Source organism: Rhododendron vialii, chromosome 3a, assembly GCF_030253575.1.
Source record: "Rhododendron vialii isolate Sample 1 chromosome 3a, ASM3025357v1".
NCBI classification, from domain to species: Eukaryota; Viridiplantae; Streptophyta; class Magnoliopsida; order Ericales; family Ericaceae; genus Rhododendron; species Rhododendron vialii.
The window spans coordinates 21,826,096-21,843,834 of record NC_080559.1 but is presented as its reverse complement, the minus strand read 5'-3'; the positions used below and the strand labels follow the sequence as shown (position 1 = coordinate 21,843,834).

Genomic DNA, 17,739 nt, shown 5'->3' with positions numbered 1-17,739 from the left:
CCTCGGTTCCGCCGCTCCGGGTTTCCGAGTATCCCCACAATGATTCCGCCGCTCCAGGTTCTCATTGGGCTTTCAAAAAAAACTAAACCCTTGGTTCCGCCGCTCCGGGTTCCCGAGTATCCCCACAATGATTCCGCCGCTCCGGGTTCTCATTGGGTTTTTCACAAACCTTGCTTTTACACACTCACACACACAACTCACATAATGCCACCCAAAACCGGTCATTATGTTGTTTCAAAATATTTCCTTCCTCGGAAAACATTTCCTTTAATTAATCACACCCTAGGTGTCATGTTTCTACTTTCTCGATTCTCGTGTCTCGTTAAATGCAAAGACTCCGCGGTAGGACAAAAGTAAGCAGGAATCATTCTAACAAGATCATCCAATTCTATATTACTTATCACGCTCAATCACCATTTATAGCATAACACCACATGTACGGACGCCCTTGGAGTATATCACTTATGCTTACTCAAAGCACAACGCCACATGTACGGACGCCCTTGGGGTGAAATCACTTATGCTTTATCACACCACAAGTAATACAAGCAACACATATATGCATACTCATAACCATCTTAAATATCAACAATACAAATACTTAAAGTAAATAGATAAAGATACACTTCATATAATTCGGAGTAGGGAGAATCTACCATTCTTTCTTAGCGATTCAAAATAACAACGTTATACTTGAGTAAGTAAATAAATAGTAAGTAAGGATTTTCAAAAATAGAGCATCTCGCAAAGGTAGAGGATTTTCAAGAAAAGATGGAGGCAAAGAAGAAAGTAGCAAAAAGGATCCAATCATTTGCTACGAGTGCAAGAAGCCCGGCCACATCAAAAGTGAATGTCCATATGCCAAGAAATATTCAAAGAAGGACAAAAGGAGAGCTATGATGGCCGCATGGGACAATAGCGACGATAGTAGCTCCGATGAGGCCGATGAGCAACAAGAGGTCGCTAACTTGTGTTTCATGGCCATCGAAGAAAACGAGGTAGATCTCGACTCATCCTATTCCTTTGATGAATTGCTTATTGCCTATAAAGGTTTGAAAGTTGATTTTGAAAAGGTTGTCTCAAAGAACAAATCTCTTAAGAAAATGGCCAAAGAACTTTCAAAAGAAATAAATGATTTATTTGAAGAAAAAGATACCTTGGAAGAAGAAAATGAATCCTTGAAAATTTCTCTGGAAAAGGAAAAGGAAAAGGAAGTTTTGAAAAATATTCCTCAAGATGAATCTCTAGTTAAGCAAGTTGACGATTTGACAAACTCTCTTGCTAAACTTACCAAAGGTAAAGATAGATTAGATATTCTTCTTGGAAAACAAATGGTTTCTTTTCATAAAGCCGGAATTGGGTATAATCCCACTCAACACAAAAATCTTTTTGACAAGGATCTTCCTCCAACTAGTCATCCCAAGCTCACGTGTCATTTTTGTAGAAAGATTGGTCACATTTCTCCAAATTGCTCTATGAAAATCTTTTCAAACGGTGGAAAGACTTGGGTTCCCAAGAACCATGTCAATGCTAACCTACAAGGACCCAAAATGATATGGGTACCAAAAGTCAAGACTTGATGCGTTATTGTAGGTGTGTTTGAAAAGTACATGGAAGGAAGGCACATGGTTCCTTGATAGTGGATGCTCTAGACACATGACCGGAGATAGGAAGGCATTCAAATCTCTTACACCAAAAGATGGCGGAAATGTCACTTTTGGCGACAATAGCAAAGGTAAAGCCATCGGCATAGGTAATATTGGTAAGTCACCTACTATTGAAGATGTTTTACTTGTGGATGGTTTAAAACACAATCTTCTTAGCATAAGTCAATTATGTGATATAGGAAATCGTGTTGTCTTTGAGAAATCAAAGTGTATCATTGAAAATATCGATAGTAACAAGACACTTTTTATTGGACAAAGACTTGACAATGTGTATGTGTTCAAGCTAAACGATTTGAGTAACATTGAAGCAAAATGTTTTACCGCTATAAGTGATAATAGTTGGCTTTGGCATAGACGCCTCGGACATGCTAGCATGGATGCTATTGCAAAACTTTCGAGAAAAGATTTAGTCAAAGGACTTTCGAAAATTAAATTTGAAAAGGATAAACTTTGTGATGCATGTCAACAAGGCAAACAAACAAAAGTTTCTTTTAAATCAAAAAATGTTGTTTCCACTACAAGGCCATTGCAACTATTACACATGGATTTATTTGGACCCACTCGCACTTCAAGTCTTTGTGGTAAATATTATTGTCTTGTTATGGTAGATGATTACTCTAGATTCACATGGGTTATATTTCTAGCTCATAAGAATGAGGCTTTTCCTAACTTTACAAAACTTTGTAGAAGAGTTCAAAATGAGAAAGGTTTTGTTATTTCAAATATCCGCACGGACCATGGAAAAGAACTTGAAAACTCCTTGTATGAAAAGTTTTGTGATGAACATGGTATAGGCCACAATTTTTTGGCTCCTCGCACTCCTCAACAAAATGGGGTAGTTGAAAGGAAAAATCGTACTTTGGAAGAAATGGCTAGAACCATGCTTTGTGAAAACTCTTTACCAAAATATTTTTGGGCGGAAGCCGTAAATACTTCGTGCTATGTTTTAAATAGAGTTTTGATTAGGCCAATCCTCAAGAAAACGCCTTATGAGCTATGGAATGGTAGAAAACCCAACATTAGTTATTTTCGTGCTTTCGGTTGCAAATGCTATGTATTAAACAATGGAAAAGATGACTTGGGTAAATTTGATTCTAAATCAGATAAAGGCATCTTCGTTGGTTATTCCCTTACTAGCAAAGCATATAGAATTTATAATAAGCGCACTAATCTTGTTGAAGAGTCTATTCATGTTTCCTTTGATGAATCTAATCCTTGCACTACTAAGGTTGTTGATGATAATGATGACGTAGAAAGTACAAATGAGATTCATGACTTGACAATTCAAGAAAACGATGATGGTGCTACTCAAGTAGAAAGCTCTCAAATCAAGGAAGATGAAGTCATTAATCAACCTCAAGATGTCATGGGAAACAATCAAGATCTTCCCAAGGATTGGAGATTCGTGCAAAACCATCCAAAGGACTTGATTCTTGGAGAAGTTTCGAAAGGGGTAACCACTCGCTCTTCTCTTAGAAACTTGTGTGATTATCAAGCTTTTGTTTCTCAAATTGAGCCTAAAAACTTTTCGGAAGCCGAAAATGATGAAAATTGGATTTTGGCCATGCAAGATGAGTTGAATCAATTTGAAAGGAATAAAGTTTGGGCATTAGTACCTAAGCCTCTTGATCATTCTATTATTGGTACTAAATGGGTTTTTCGTAACAAGCTAGATGAATCCAAAAATATTGTTAGGAATAAAGCTAGACTTGTTGCTCAAGGTTATAATCAAGAAGAAGGTATTGATTACGAAGAAACTTTTGCACCGGTAGCTAGATTAGAAGCTATCCGCATATTACTTGCTTTTGCATCTTTCAAAAATTTCAAGCTTTATCAAATGGATGTGAAAAGTGCATTTTTGAATGGGTTTATAAATGAGGAAGTTTATGTCAAACAACCTCCCGGCTTTGAAGATCATGCATACCCCGAGCATGTTTTTAAACTTTCAAAAGCTTTATATGGTTTAAAACAAGCACCATGTGCATGGTATGATAGACTTAGCTCTTTCTTGCTTGATAATGGCTTTACTCGTGGAAAAATTGATACTACTCTTTTCATTAAAGCCAAGGGTATAGATATGCTCATCATTCAAATATATGTTGATGATATTATCTTTGGTGCTACTAATGAGAATATATGCAAAGAGTTTGCTAAGTGTATGCAAGGTGAATTTGAAATGAGTATGATGGGGGAGCTTAACTTCTTCCTCAGACTTCAAATCAAGCAAACTAATGAGGGGATCCTAACCAACCAAGCCAAGTATGGGGAGGAACTTATTAAGAAGTTTGGCATGGAAGGATCAAAGCCAACGAGCACACCAATGAGCACATCAACTAAGCTAGACAAAGATGAGAATGGTAAGGCCGTCAATGAAAAGATGTATCGAGGTATGATCGGCTCATTACTTTATCTCATGGCAAGTAGACCGGATATAATGTTTAGTGTTTGCATGTGTGCTAAATTTCAATCATGTCCTAAAGAATCACATCTAAAAGCTATTAAACGTATCTTTAAATATGTTGCCGCTTCTCATGACTTAGGATTGTTTTATCCACGTGGAGTTGCATTTGATTTAGTTGGTTATTCGGATGCGGATTTTGGTGGTTTCAAAGTTGATCGTAAAAGTACAAATGGGACTTGCCAATTTCTAGGGCACTCTCTAGTGTCTTGGCATAGCAAGAAACAAAATTCCGTAGCTCTATCTACCGCCGAGGCGAAATATGTAGCGGCCGAACGTTGTTGTGCCCAAATATTGTGGATCAAACAACAAATGGAGGATTTCAATTTGCAATATGATCATATTCCTATTAAATGTGATAATACTAGTGCAATTAGCTTAACCAAGAATCCGATTCAACATTCTCGAACAAAACATATTGAGATTAGACATCATTTTATAAGAGATCATGTTCAAAAAGGGGATATTGAACTTAACTTGATTTGTACCGACAAGCAATTGGCGGACATTTTCACAAAACCCCTTGGTGAGGAACAATTTTGTTTCATTCGACGAGAACTCGGCATGTCTAATCATTTATGAAAAAGTTTTGTTTTTGATATCAAAAGTTTTTTTTTGGATTCAATGTTAAGTTGGTGGAACTTGTAAATATCGTATTTGATGGAGAGTACAAATGATCTTGATAACGAAATCATACTCCAAACATTTTATCATATGTGATATTTTTCCTGTGTTTGATATGCATAAAATAGTTTTCTGGTCCTTAATGCTGCTCCTCTTAAACGTTTTCTGGACTTGACCTGCTATTGTCAGCCAGATGACCGAGCGGATTTCCAACCGGACGACCATATGGTCGATCGACCGGTCGACCGGTAAGTGTATTTTTGGGTCGTTTTTAAGTTCAGATCTGGTCCGGTTTGTTTCATAAAACCCCCCTTCGACAGACATCAGAACTTCGACTAAGACACCCCAAAACCTTCAAACACCCTTCAGTCCTCTCAAAACCCCCAATCAATCCTCTATACCTTCACCTAATTCTCATCTCTACCATCAATTTCACCATTCTCCACTCCGATCAACCCAAACCAACTTCAAACGCTTCAAAACCCTTGGTTTTCTGAAAAATGCTAGCAAGCGGAAAAAGAACTCGCTCCGGAGCAGGGCCAAGCGAACCGCAGCCTGACTTCAACGATCAACTCTTCACCAACCGGGTTAATGAAGGAAATTGGGCAGGTTTCAAATCGCGACCTATTGTTTCGGGTCGTCAGGTAATAACTTCACCCCGTTATTACCGCTATATAAATGACGTTATTACTGCTGCGGGTTGGATTGAGATAATGGCAGTGCCGAATATTGTCTATCCGAAACTTGTTCGATATTTTTACTGCAATCTAGATGTTGATCGGAATGCCGATGAGTATACTTTAGTTTCACGGGTCAAAGGAGTTGATTTTGTACTAGATGAAAGTACCATGAGTAGTTTCTTGAAATGCCCAGTAGTTGAGAATTATCAGTATGTGGATAATGATGACGATTTGGTAACTGTAATAGATGATGTCGCTGCTTTCTACCAAACCATTACTAGTGATCGTGTTATTGGTGGAGGCGTGTCTAAAAGTAAATTGAAACAACATCTGCGTCCCTTACATTTGTTTATTGCACACAATGTGGCTCCTCAAAAAGGACACTATGATGTCGTGTCCCCTCTTCATTGTTTAATTCTGCACAGTTTAGAGACGCGCAACTATCTGAACCTGAGTTATTTGGTACTCAGAGAGATGGCCTCTGTTCTTCAGGATAATAATAAGGCTTTACCTTATGGTGCTTTGCTCACTAAACTGTTTTTGAGTGCCAAAGTGAGGATTAAGGGAGAGCAGTCTGAGAAAAATGACCCCGGGCCTAGTAAAGATTATCTGTTCACTAGGGGGCATATTGGTGATGATGAGGTAGGTAATCCTCAAGCCAATGTTGAGCAAAGACAAGAGGACATTACAGGACAGCAGGGAGAGCATTTGACACAACCACCAGTTGGAGGAGATTTTTCTCAGCAAATGTTCTCTAGGTTTGATGCGTTGCAAGCCTCGCAAAATCAAATGTTGGTAGAATTCCAACAGTTTGCCATTGCTCAGAATAGTCGTTTTGATAGAGTGGAGCATAGAATGGATCACATTGTTCAAGCTCAGCAGCACTACTTCAGCCATTACCATCAGCAGTACCCTGCCTTCGTGCCTTACCCACCCTATCACCCACCCTCGCCACCGCAGTAACTTTCCTACCTTCCCTCTTTAGCCTTTGTTGATGATGTCAAGGGGGAGAAAAAGTCTTGGTTTTATGTTATTTATGCTTTAACTCGTACTTGGCTCCTTAGTCGTACTTTCTAAGTTTGAACTTACTCTTTAAGTAGTTTGATATCTGATTATGAGCTGCATCGGTTTTAACTTTGATCGTCGAACCTATGGTTGAGACTTATTCAAGCTTTCGCATTGCTAACTCTGATTTATTAAGTCTGTTACACTTAGTTTGTATGAACTTCATGGCTTAGTGCTTAATTGTCTCTTATATACTTCGCCGATATGAATTTCTTGTCACTAAGCTTGCAGGGATCACCTATGTGATAATCATTCTCAGTAACACCCCTCGTATTCCTTAAAAGCTCTTTTTTAGGGGGAGCATGTATTAAGGAGGAGATTGGCATAAATTTTACTTGCATAAAAACTATCATTTTGTGTCATCATCAAAAAGGGGGAGATTGTTGAAAAATGTATGCATTATAATTTGTGAAAAATTATATGCATCTCTATTAATTATTTTGATGATTAATTCAATGATATTTTTATTCGGCAAATACAAAATTATCGAAAAGTCCTTTCACGAACTAAATATTTTCGTGACCTTGAAATATAGCATAAAGTCTCTTGGATTCATGATTTATATTTACAAAGACTTTATTGAGCTCAATACATGCCTTAATGGATTTATTTAGATAATTTTATGAGCTACTGGTTGACGAACCAGCTGACAAGCCGGCTGTCAGACCAGAAGAGTGTGTCTACCGGAGGGCACCGGACGACCACCCGGACGACCACCCGGACGACCGCCTGGACGACCACCCGGACGACCGGCCAAAGCAAATCTCGCCCAGCTGTGCCGACCCAGATCTAAATCCAACGGCTCAAATTAAACTCCAACGGCAGGATTTGAGCACAACGGCTAAAGAGCAGAACAGGGGTCTTAAAGCACTAGTCTTTTTATTATTGATTCATCACAACAAAAAGCTCTTACACTTTCCAAGCAAAAAGATATTGCTCTTCTCTCCTAGATCCAAGAACAATACACTTATTCTCTTCCATTGTCATATCTATTGTTGTGAGAAAACTTTATTGTTGTTGTGAGCTTTCATCTTCTCATCATCCTTCACAATTTGTATTCCTAAGTGAGTGATTGAGAGAGATCACTTGTAAACCTTAGAAGACCAAAATCTGACAGATTTTGGGTGTTTGTTTTTGAGAGACTTTTCGGAGAAAACTCTTGCGGTTGTGCTAGCTCCTCGGGAAAGCTAGAGGCATTCGGTTTTTGTAAGCACCCGCAAGACTTACAAGTTGTAATCTTTTAAAGATTAGTGGAACCTTCAAGTAATTGCTTGAGGAGAAGTGGAGTAGGGGCGGACCGTGGACAAATCCGGACCGAACCACTATAAACGGGTTCTATCTCTCTATCTCTCTATTTGATTGCATACTTATTGTTTGCATATATTGTTAGAGATAAATTTTTATCGGTAATTATTACTAGCAATCCTATTCACCCCCCCTCTAGGTTGCATAATTTGGGTAACAAGTACGATCATGGAAGACATCATTATGAGCAATCTGAATAGCACTGTGATTATCGCAACATAGGACTGTGGCTGACAAGTGCTTAACACCTAAATCAGTAAGCAACCAATGAAGCCAAAGAAGCTCTTGTGTAGTATCAACAAGAGCTCGATATTCAGTCTCAGTGCTGGAATGAGCTGTAACTGTCTACTTTTTGCTGCGCCAAGTGACAAGAGAATCGCCAAGAAAGAAACAAAAGCCAATAGTAGAACAACGATCAGTAGGATCACCAGCCCAATCAACATCCGAATAAGCATACAACTCAAGAGAGGAGTTGGTAGAGTAATGAAGTCCATGAAACATGGTGCCCTTGATGTAATGAAGAATCCGTAGTATGGCGGTATAATGAGTGGACCGAAGGGCAGATAAAAACTGACTAACAAGATGAACAACATAAGCTATATCCGGTCGAGCAACAGTGAGATAAACAAGACTGCCAACTAGCTGGCGATAAAGTGTGGGATCAGAAAGCAATGTGCCATCTAGGGGAGTCAAGCGAGCATTGGTTCAAGTGGAGTTGATGCCATTTTGCTATCAGTCAGACCAGCACGTGCAAGAAGGTCAGACGCGTACTTAGCCTAAGAGAGATAATGTCCACTAGTATTAGAAGAGATCTCAAGACCCAGGAAATAACTAAGAGAACCCAAATCTTCATCTTAAAACTTTTACTAAGAAAAAGTTTAAGATCAGAAATACCAGCCATATCATCACCAGTAATAATCATATCATCCACATAGAGATGAAGTAGACTGATGCCTTGGGAAGAGTGACGTATAAAAAGTGCCGAATCATAAGGAGTGGAGAAAAATCCGTATGCTTGAAAAGTAGAACTGAATTTGGCAAACCAAGCGCGAGGAGCTTGCTTGAGAGCATAGAGAGCACGTCGAAGTCTACAAACCTTGTGTGGAGGATGATCGTACCCCGGGGGAGGTTGCATATAAACTTTCTCAATAAGATCACCATTGAGGAAAGCATTTTTGACATCCATCTGATATAACCCCCATTTGCGAACAGTTGCAACAGTAAGTAAACTCTGAACAGAGGTAAGACGAGCAACAGGAGCAAATGTCTCTTCATAGTTAATGCCATATTCTTGCGTAAAGCCCTTAGCCACAAGACGGGCTTTATAGCACTCGATAGAACCATCGGAGCGGGTCTTAATTTTGTAGACCCACTTAGAACTAATAGTTGTCTTGCCATGCGGAAGATCAACCAAATCTCAGGTATGAGTGTGAGTTAAAGATTGCAATTCTGTTGCCATTGCTTGCTGCCAAACAGGATTAGTATTGGCCTCACGATGAGAGCGAGGTTCATGACACGAAAGAACAGTAGAAGAGCAAACAAAATCACGAAAGTAAGCAGGAGTTTGCCTTACTCGATCAGAATGACGAAGAGGAACGGTAGTATCGGGATCATCGTGGGTGAATGTGGAGGTAGATGGGAGGGATACTGGAAGGGATGAGTCAAGGGGTGAAGGAGGCTCAGTTGGAGAAGGGCTAGGAGGTGCAGGATTAGGAACGAGATTGGGATTAAATCAGCGGACCAATCATCACCATAGGAACGAGATTGGGATTAACAAGATTGGTGTGGAACAATAAGCGGTGGGTGGGCAGTGGGTGAAATGATAGGTTTGAGTTGTGGTTTTGGACATTGGTTTGACTTGTGGTTTTGGACATAGGGAGTTTGGATGCTCTTATGATCAAGATATTTGTTGGTAATTTCGGTGATTGGCAAAAGTAATGGCAGTGAGGGTGGTTAACAATGGGTTAGGTATTTTTCTTTTTACAGTGATTCGAGAGTTTGGGTAATGACGAATTTCAAGAGCGAGATTGTGACGTTGGTCAGTGGTGATAGCACGGAAGCAAATTGGCGGCGAGGAAGAGAAGTGGCGGGGAGAGAACAAGGTTAAAGAAATCTTACCTTTGATACCATGTTAAAATAAAACGAAGATGAGAAAATGTGTATTTGATTGAATTAATGAAACTATACAATGGGTCATCTATTTATACAAGGGGAAGAGACATAATTATGGAAAGAAAATAATCCTAATTAACTAATTACAATCAAATCGTAATCACATCGTAATCAAATCATCATATATGATTACGATATTCTAACAGGTCTGTATCCACATGTTAAGAAGTTATGTTTGTAGACTTCCTTACATCAAGTACCACACACTAAGAAGTAGGATTCCACACAGTGTAGAGAAGGTGAAAATTGCTTGTCTCCAATTGCATATTATCCAAAGATTTCTTTAGTACCTAAGAGTTCCCAAAATAAGTCGAATGGTAAAAAACTGTAATGGAGATTCCAAAATAAGTCAAATGGTAAAAAAGCGTAAACACGCCGACTGATGAGTTCATGGGTTTGAATACTGAGTTTTCTTTTTTACAAATTTAGGTATCTTCATATGTTTCACAAAGGCTTACTTCCACAAGCATTCGTGTGGTTGGGCATACAAAAAAGGTGGTATAGAAAGTATTGAAGATAGCAATTAAGTATAGAATGGTTGGTGTTTCAAGGTGACAAATTCTTTTCGCGCAATGTGCACGATCTCACATAGCGTGCTTCTTCCGCCTTCTCATTGATTTCTTTTTCGTTTGATCGATCATTGTTAGCGTCTCCACGTACAAGTATTTGTATTTTTCGATTGGAGCAATTTACATTCGGGTTAATATTCTCACGATTCATCCTATAAAAAAATTGATTGGTCATCCGTGTACAACGTGTGTAAAGGGAAAAAAATTATTAGCCAACACATAAAAGTACGTACAAAAAGCAAATTAAAGCTTACACAGAAGTTGGGAAATTGATCGGTCTTCCTCTAAATGAATTTGTACGTGAAAAGAACCCCAAAAAAATGCATTAACAAACAAAAGTACAAAAAAGACAAATATTAACCGACAAATAATAAAAGTACAAAAAATACATCAAAGAGGTTTACCTTGGAGTTGAAAAAATTGATTTGCCTTCTTGAAACCAATTTCTGTGTACTGTGAAAAGGAAGAAAAATGTACGGTATATAAGAGCAACAAAAAAAAAATGTATTAACAAACCAAAAAATGTGAAGTGATCAATGGTGGGTAGTATAAAATTGCAGTATACTACAATTTACCTCATTTGTGCAAAGCCGGAGAGAGTGCACGGCAGATTAGAGAGGGAGGGGGGGAGAGAGATTGTGGAAAGTTTGAAAATCTTGATGTGGATATATAAAAGAGACCTTCCATAGACGTAGTTAATGTTGCAATTAATGTTGAATTTCAATAAGGTAATCAATTTTTCTATGTAAAACGTATAAATACGAATGGAATAATTTAAGTTTCCTTGGAATTTATCACGGAATTTCAATCTTGAATTTCAATAAGGTAATCAATTATTATTCCATTCGTATGATCAAATTCACGGATTTAATTATGAGAAAAATCTATTAGGTTAGTGTAACCCTAATGAACATTGATCACAGAATTTATGATCATCGAAAATGTAGTGTTTGTCACCACATTGGACATAATTGTTGGACTTGTCCACGTAAGGATGAAAACACTAGCAGGAGTCCTCATTTTGTCTTGGCTAATCAACGTATGTCAACATAAATATGCTGCAAACACAATGTAAGATTTTTTTTTTTTTTTAGTATATTCTATGAGATTTTTTCCTTGATTAATTGATGCTTTGAACTATTCTTTTTTATTGATATGTGCTTCCAACTACTTCTTGCAGTTGAATGTGAGATCAATACCTCACTAGAACTATAGCCGTGGTGGAGTTTGTTTGGTGGATGTGTTGCTATTTGTTTGTGGAGAACCAATTGTGCAAAGAAGATCTCCACTTTTTGGTAGGAACTAGTTAGGAAACTGCTAGAACATATAGTATATTGTAAGGATTTTGATTTTCGCGCTCCACTTTTTATTGACGACGCTCCACTTTTTTCATGAAGATCATGAAAAAAGTGGAGCGTCATCAATAAAAAGTGGAGCGCGAAAATCAATTTTCTATTGTAATGTCATCTGCAGTTTTTTTGTTGGACTTTATGAAGATCAAATGATTGGAGATCTCTACTAGGATAGATGATGAATATTTGTATGGGTTTTTGGAGTAACATTGTGTGAAGTTCTTGTGTTTTTTGGACTTAATTTGGGAATGATCTTGGATTTCAGAAAAATTCAAGCATCTAATTTGGCCAAGGTTGTTTTAAGATTTGCAAGATTTTAAGGTTGTTTAAATTCTGGGTATAGTTTTTTTTTTCTTTTTTTTTTTTTGAACTGGAATCATGCTATTTTTTTTTTTTTTGAAGTGAAACTATGGGTATGGTTTTGTAGTGGAATTTTGGTATCACGAGGAAGGGCCAGGCCAATGAAAGCCAGACATGTACAAGAAAGATTAAAGAAAGTGGTTTACCAAAAAAAATAAAAAAATTAAAGAAAAAAGGAATGACTTTCTTCATTAATTTATTGTGAGGGTAGTTAAGGTATTTGGTCATTGAAAGATTAAAGAAAGAAGGATACTTTTGTAATTTTACACAATAAGGACAAAAGTTAGAGTGCCATTGGACAAAGTTAGAGTGCTAAAATCAATCTCCAAACTATAATTGTCATGGTCTCATGGGTCTTCATTGATATTTGGGACAAGACGAAGTGGGGCTTTTTTCAGAGTGGAAATGCAGCTCAAGAGAGATGAAACCATAGGCTTTAGGTGATGAGCCCACTATGTGGTCACGGGTACATATAGATGAAGCTGCAGAATAGTCACAATGCCAGGACAAGAACCACTAGAAAAGAGAGAACTTGTTTCAAAACTAACGAGACAATTCAGCACATAAACGCAAAGATTAGAAGAAAACTGTGGAGTTATTCCAACGTTATGTAATGCGGTCTGCTTCTTCAATGTCCTGAGAAGGTTCCCGGTATCGATTTTGCGTTGATAGAGATTAAAGACCAAACGAGAGGGTGTTTTGTGTTAAGAAGTTGTTTAGAATCGAATCAGTCCCCCATGTTCTACAGAGTACGTACACACATGAAACGTCATGGAATTAGGACCTTAAACTGCCACAGTAAGCCTAAGACCAATGTAGCTTGAGCTGAATAGCCTGAATTAACTAGATAAGCTCTCAAACCAATTAACCAGTCAGGCAAAGAATGAGGCTAAAATGACCCGAAATGGGCTAGAGTGAACTGCGAAGCTCATATCCATTTCTGCAAATGATGGAGCGTCCGTGGATAAAGCGTTCATAGAGAAAGAGGACTCAACAGTTATTTCGCTGACTTTCCAGCAGCCAAAATTTTATTGTCAAGTCCATCTGTAGCAGGCCGAACATGAGTTCGCTACGTAACGACCGAGCCCGTGCCTTGCCGAGCACGCATCTTCAGCACGGCTCCCGTCCCTGTTCTGCGTCAGCCATTTCCTTGACCACGGACTCGTCGTCGGATCGTCTCGTTGACGGCCACCTTCCACGGCAAGTCACCTGTGACTGTCCTCTCCTGTCGATCTGACGCCCGATCGACGAAGGCGTGTTCGGCCACCCGCAGGGCGAGGCCACTGCCGACCACGGCTAGCCGCTGGTTTTGCATATTTTTCCACTTGTAAAGACGGTTATAACAAGCAATGATCATGAGCGCACATGGGTGTGCCAGCTCAGCCCTAAAAACGGTTACCAGATCTATTTCGTCATGATGACACTGCCTGACCTGTGCAAGGCACGTGTTAGTGCTTGGAGAGCAAGTGAAGAGATTCTATAAATACCTAGCAGTGAAAACCCTAGAGAGGTACATGCTACTACATACTCTCTGATAATCTTCTGCCTACTCTCTCTACACATTACTCATCCCCACGCCGGAGGGCCTTGCCGGGACAACCCCCGGCCTGGTCTTTAGTCGTGCGCTCATCGTGCAGGTTGCGTGGAGAAGGCTAGGAGACCACTGAACCAACGAAGGAAGGACTCGGGCCGGAAAAGAGGGGCCACACACCATCCATGTCTAATTCAAATGGCGCAAGGAGAAGAGCTTAATTACCTAAGGCCAAGGGTGATTTTCAGGGCCATTAAGTGTTTAGGGCTTGACAATTGGAAATATGTCGTTTAGTGAATGATTGGCCTTGTTAACATCGTAGTGAGAGAACGAAGCACACAGCTGTGAAAGAAATTTGCGTAATAGTAAGACAAATATTGCACACAATACATGCATGAAATTAGTTCTTCAAGAACCAGTGGCGGAGGCAACTGTTCGGCCTATGATCAACATGTTGCGCCGAATTAGCATCAAACCAACAAACACAAATGCAAACACCAATCACACACAATACAAAGATATATGTGGTTTCCCAAAGGCCAACGGGTACATCCACTGAGGGCAGCGGATTCACTATCAATGGAGGAGGATTACATATAGCCTTACAATATCTCTCGTGTATCTCTCTGATTTCTGACACAAGTACCAAAGCCTAAAGCTTTGATTTGTAGACCGCAAAGAAACCTCTGTTTTCTATCCCTTATATGCTACAAAATGGCTTTAAGTTTGGAGGCTGGCACAGTGATTAGTAAACGACTGTCCAGAAAGTGGATGAGGTGATGAGCTTATACGGTTGACAGTTGAATTGGAGTAATGAGGATGGGAGCCACAAGTCTCCTGATTGTCCCATCATGCAACAGATTGAACCTATCCCATGTGTTTTGCAGGCAGTGTCATTGCCCATCAAAACAATTCCTCCATTGAAATCTTAAAAACTCGAGAACCAGTCCTTGTAACGGATCCACACGGGGGCACGCAGGGTCACATGCCCCCACTCAATTTCGTGCTGGCCCCCACTCGAAATTAAAATATTTTAAAAGTATTTTTGTATAAATTAGCATAATTATGAAAGTGTGCTAATATATAAACATACATACTTGCATATATCTCGAAAATACATATATAGTATTAATTTTATGCTTGAATTTTATCATATGGTGCATTTATATTTATTGCTTTATGAACTGTTTGTCTATTTCGAGCCATTCTTTCTTAATTCTCTTTATTTTTAACCATTTAGGAAAAATATTTTACAATAAAGTCATTAACAAAACTAGTTCGATCATTCTAAAACTTGTCGATGTTCATTTAAAACACTTTTAAATTTTTGTCTGAGATTTTATGCTCATTTTTACCTAGTTTAACTTAAAGTACACGTTATAAACTTTTGTAGTTAATACTGCATGCCTTAATTTGTACGATCTTACTGGTTGACGGAAAAAAATGAACTTTCGCTATTATAATTAACAAGGTGGCCCCATTAAGCTATTTTTCTGGATCCGTCGCAGCTTGTTGGGACACATGTGGTAGAAACATCCCGAATCTAGTATCCACTCCTCTGAATGGCCCGGTGATGATGAAACATATAGTGCTGACTCTAGATCATCCTCAATATTTTTGGCAACATTTGCAGGTGGTTGCTTGTTCGGACAGTCTTTCTTTCAGTGTCCCTTTTGACGATAAAGGGCACACTCATCTTTTGTCATTAGATTTCCCTCTTAACTTTGGGCGAGACCTCCCTCGCCCTCTCGACTTCCTAGCAGTAGTCCTGTCACTTGTTGTCAAAGCTGATGCTAACGGGTCACAAATTATGAATCACGAATTTTTAATTGATTATCCTATTCACCCCTCTCTAGGAACTCTTTGCTTTATATAATCTGAGCAGGGATTGATATATCACACACGAATGGCCAAGTAATTTACTTGTGGACGAGTTTTCATTATTTAAATCAAAGGACCAACTTAGGTAGAGACCATCTTAGAGATTACTTGACTGCATCGGTCAACCACAAGAAGCATTGCCCAGTAATGTAAGTGACAAGTTAGCTGATCAAAGAAGTTGGGGTGGTTGTCGACTTTATATTTGGAAACTTTAGCCCCAGAAACTACCTTCCCCGGAAACTGAGCACGATTCCAACTTGTTTGTTATGGTGCCTTTTATAAAATTGTTTTTTCGAGCCTAATTCAACTAACTCAGTGTGCACAACAAGTAAAGCAACGTCAAGTGCATTTTGTGTTCTTTTAAAGGAAAATGAATAGGCAGATAACAATAATCTATATTTCTGGCAGGAGTATTACTATCTGCACCCCGAGTCATTTATAGTGAATCTCATCATATCTTCGTTGGGACCGAAACTAAAAACAAAAACGAATAACCTCTAGTAAACCGCTTGATCGATGGTGCATCTTGTGGTAATCTTTTAGTACTATGTTAATCAGACTTGGGACTGACTCCAGGCATATTAGTGGTGCAAGAGAAAGCCCAAATAGGCCTTCGACTACAGAGAGTCTACCTACTTTTAATATGGCCATAAATTTGAAGGAACATAAATCTCTGAGTAGTTGTTTGTTTAGCCAAGCCAGCGTAATCATTGAGTTAAGTTGACGTAAGAGGAGGGGAATCTGTAGTCATGTGTACACTTTTTTTAAAACAATCTAGCAATGAATTTCCAATTTAAACACACACCCCCAAAAAAAAATAAAAAAATAAATAATAATAATAATAATCTAGCAGTAAAGAATTTGATGGGACCCGCTCGTTGCCCCATCTTTATCATCATCTATAGTTTTAAACTTTGACCGCTATCAAAATTAATCCTTATATGAAATTAATTTTGACAGTCCTCTGAAAATATGTGGTTATCAATTTGGGCAACTTTTAAAGAAGAGATAAAAGCACACACTCCATTATACGTGAGTTGATAGGTGAAGTTACCCTCTTGTTCCCCCTAAAAAAAATCTTTACGGGGCCATCTCATTTGGTACTTGTGTTAGTAGTTTGTACAGAATTACTATCCGATCTTGAAAATATTTTCTCATGTTGGATGAATCTCAACTATGATGTTGGCGCTTGGCACCCAATCTACTATTGCTCGATCTCGGCTAATAAAAAATCATTTGATTATAGCTCTTCAATTTGAAGTTTGCGTGCAAAATTCAATCCTTATTAGTCTTTTCTACAAAAGTAGTTGCTTTTGTCGTCCAAAAAGAAGATTAAATAAAGGAAAGAGACTGTCCAATTATTGGACGGTAGATGAAGCAGGCTGCTCCCATGGGTGCCATCTTTATGTACATCATGGATGATCGCACACAAATTTCTTACTTTGCTTCAAGGGTGCCTACGCATTAACGTAGATCCTTAGAGGGGTTCTAATAGAAGATTCGGATTCTTTTATTGTAGAACTATATTAATGTAATTGGCCTTTTCCATCAACAAAGAAACCGTTCACGGGGAGGAAAAAAAATAAGGAACCGCTTAATACAAGAAAACCAACCAACGTTGTTTATTTTTCTTTTTTGGTTTTACGAAAATGTTACAATACATGAAAAACTTTTATGAATTTTCTATTGCTTTTCATCGGCAGTTCATGAAAGTTTTTCATGTATTGTATCAAGAGATCCCTTCTTTTTTTTTAAAATCGGGTTAACTCGAAATTTATATCTCTCCATATATATCAACTAGAGGAAAGCGTAAGTCTGTTAACAAAGACAAAGAGTGCACAGATCGTGCACATATTCCAATGTGGGGCCCATTAAGGATTCCACACAAAAAATTCGAGTCATTCATTAAATTTAAAATATTTTTTCAATTTTCAAAGGCTCTCGTGAAAAATCAGTTCAATCCGACACTTATAAGTACTTAATCTAATTATATAAGTTTTCATTCAGATTCAAAGTTGAACAAAAAGTTAAATGATTAGATCGAGTATTTTTAGGTATCGGATTGAACTGATTTC

General features: G+C 38.4%; 1 pseudogene; it reads right to left on the bottom strand.

The window, feature by feature from the left end:
- Positions 1–7,934: 7,934 nt before the first annotated feature.
- LOC131321209 (uncharacterized mitochondrial protein AtMg00810-like) lies at positions 7,935–9,492 on the bottom strand (annotated as a pseudogene).
- Positions 9,493–17,739: the final 8,247 nt, after the last annotated feature.